The sequence below is a fragment of the Bacillus rossius genome, chromosome 1, assembly GCF_032445375.1.
Source record: "Bacillus rossius redtenbacheri isolate Brsri chromosome 1, Brsri_v3, whole genome shotgun sequence".
In the NCBI taxonomy this organism is placed as follows: Eukaryota; Metazoa; Arthropoda; class Insecta; order Phasmatodea; family Bacillidae; genus Bacillus; species Bacillus rossius.
The window spans coordinates 242,322,398-242,325,743 of NC_086330.1; the positions used below are offsets into that span (position 1 = coordinate 242,322,398).

General features: G+C 31.6%; 1 long non-coding RNA gene across 1 annotated transcript; it reads left to right on the forward strand.

Annotated features, from left to right (window-relative positions):
* Nucleotides 1-287: 287 nt before the first annotated feature.
* LOC134527421 (uncharacterized) lies at nucleotides 288-3,053 on the forward strand. Its single transcript, XR_010074190.1, has 2 exons — nucleotides 288-795; nucleotides 1,438-3,053. It is a non-coding gene; the product is annotated as an uncharacterized LOC134527421 (long non-coding RNA).
* The last annotated feature ends 293 nt before the right edge of the window (nucleotides 3,054-3,346 follow it).

Sequence of the window (3,346 nt, forward strand, 5' to 3'; positions counted from 1 at the left end):
CGCTCGCAGTTTAGTGCCTCGCGAGCGGGCAAAGACACGCGTAGTTATCTTTGTCCTCAACAGAGCGCATTAGCAGTACTGTTGAACGATGTAGCGACGCGCGGAAAAAGGAGGGGGGTGGGCAAGAGGACGCTGTTCTCAGAATTCTTATCGCCCAGCGGGGTGTCATGTTTACGACCGGTCTGGTAGAGGAGGGGGGGGAAGGGTGTACTCTTCCTCGGCTAGCATTAGATTTCCAATCCCTTTGCCTATCTATCCCTTTCCCATACACCCATCCAGGGGGTGGCAACTCTAATAGGCCATTATGTACCCAGATACTATTTTTAATCTGCACAACAGATAGCGCTAGTAGATTGACCTAGTTCTTTTGTAAATTCATAGGTAGCGTTAGTGTTCATAATCAAATGTCAATTGAATGTTTATAAGAAACTAAATTTATGCAATAAATACTAATAATGCAATAAATATAGTGTAATATTAATTTATTTTGATTTCAAAAACAGTTGATTTGTAAAAATTGTTTTTTTTTTTGCAGTAATATTCGTTTACAGATTGATTTGAGCATTATAGTCGCTCTTTTTTTTTTCGGTTTGTAGTAGATTTTGGTCGAGTGAAAGATGGATTTTACAATGGAGTTTGATTTATCATTTTGAATTATTTTCCTATATGATTGTGAATTAAGAAGCCGATGAAGATGCCTGTGAATACACATCAATGTTTTGTGTCTTCGTGCAGGAACAGTATTACTGTTAATCCTGATGTGACAACATTCAGATTTCCATGAAGCCGAAGCAAGTGAGTACTGATGTTTATATTAAAAAAATTACAATAAGTGGTTTAACATGTTAAGGGTTAGGCATTTATGTTAAGGCTTATTATACAGGATTTATAGAGCGATATTATCGAGACCTGAATTTGCGCACATAATAATTTTGTAATTACGTAGTATAATCATTTATTTATTTTTAATAACCCACACACACACATATATATACACATACATATATATATATATACATACACACACATATGTATACACATATATATACATATACCCATTTGGGGATAGTATGGGCTTAGTAAAATTACCATAAATCAGTAATTTAAATGTAATGATTTGTGATATGAACCCTAAAAATCGTTTTGTGTTACTGAATTTATATTATTTATACAATATGTGATTCAATGAAAATTAATATATCGTAATTAAGAGAAACCCACCAAATTTATTACACTCTACAGCACTTTAATAATAAAACATTACCTCTGAAATATATACGTTCATTGAGTGGTAATGCTAAACTAAATACACATAATTAAATACATGTATGTTTATACCTTATATTTATAGTATGCTACATGCTAGCTAATAATCTGGAAATACTGATTTAAGTATGTACTAGCTCACACTATAAAATTTTTTTGTTTTGTTTCCAGGTTATTGAAGTGGATTGCTGCAATTGGCTATGACCTTGATGCCAGTAATGCTGAAACATTTAAAACTAAATATGTATGTTCCGAACATTTTGATATTGGAGCTTTCACTACATGTGACTGCATCAAATTGAATCGTGGTGCTGCTACAACATATTTTAATTCTGTGGACAGTGAAGTATGGATCTATTGTTATAATTTATTATGTCTAGAATGCTGCCAAATATAGGTGAAATGTTTATGTTACATAACATAACTTGTAAGATCTACTTGTGCAGATATATATTTTCACCTGCCTCTAAGGTCCTTTGTTATTCACAGGTAGCATTTACATGTGATGAAGCAGTATTTAACATTATTGGTCAACATGCAGTCCATCATTACAACCTTTGTACAGGCGCATACAAACATATATGTGTGGGGTATTTCACACTTTTTATTTGATGTTAAAGATTGGTATGGTGACCGGGATACTTTTTTTTATTAAACCTCCTACACAGTTCTCTACTGTTTCCCTTATCTGTTGCCTTAACATTTTTTTCCGATCAGTCCAATTCCTTGAATCACATTGCAAAAAAAGTCACAATACATGGGATTGGGCCACTCTCTTCAAAGAATTGTAATTCGAGTTTAAACATAGCAAGGCTGACCATAAATTGTAGAGGAAAATTTAAAATGTTGATCTTCAACATATTTATAACCTATGATCATGTGATGTATATACAGCTAGTTAGAAAGTAAGTTGTAGTATAGTATGCAATTGAACCTTCAATAAGTTCTACATCCACACTTAAAAACTTATTTTACTTGATGTTTTATGTTCAATAACTATTCAGTATAAAGGTTTTTTTTTACATTATAAACTACAAAAGTATTCCGATTTGTAAATGTAATGAAATTCCACTGAGCCCTCTACCTTTTTTTTAACTACCATTTCTGCCGTGTGGCCTTTTTTTTCTTACTTTTGTGTTCATTATAAGTTACAACCACTCATTTGATTTATTGTGTTAAATTAAATGATATTTAAAATTGGATGTCACTTCATAAGAACATTCAGGATTACCTGTATTCACAGCGCACAATTATACAAAAGTTTTTTATGTATGTAAAAGTGTTTTACGTAAGCCAGTGGACACATACATGTATTGAGTAACATGAGAAAATTGAAATATCTAAAATAAAATTAAAAGGTTACAAGCTTTTATATACATGCAGCTCCCAAAAAAGTCTGCATACTAAAAAATAACACATGCTTTTAAATGAATTCTTACCATCTTATAAACTAGTAGTATTTTGTTATTTGATTTCAAATGAATTGTTTTTGGTTAATTTATTTGACTGTAGGGATTAAATATCATTTGTAGAATAAAGTGTGAAAAGTAGTATTGATCAATTTAACTGTAAGTACTAAATATGTGTTACATTTCTTGTAAGTTAAAATTGTTCAGGTATTATAAATTAGCTGAAAAAAGCAAACTCATGACTAGAATAAATTGTACTGTTAGGTATGTTTCGAAGAAAGACTACCTGTTGCAGTCGTTACCATGTGTATGTACCACATTTTTATTGTCATTATAACTGCCATAATTTTGTACAAATAAATCACTTAATACATAAAATATGGTTATGGAAATTCTCAGTTGAGTTTGTTAATGGATATAGGCCAACAAAAGGGGTATAAATTGGGAAGATTTTTTGAAAAACATTTAAATCACTTCAACTCCCATAACATGAAACATATCACATCTGTTTGAACATATTATAACTTAAAGGAGTATTACCAAAAATTTTGTCTACATACTTGAATATGACCAGCCATAACTGTTAAGGGGTGGGAAAAAACAAGGGTTTGAGGACAAAAAACTCCTAACTATCTTAGTAGGCACACCATAGAATCTGTTCAAATTTGTTG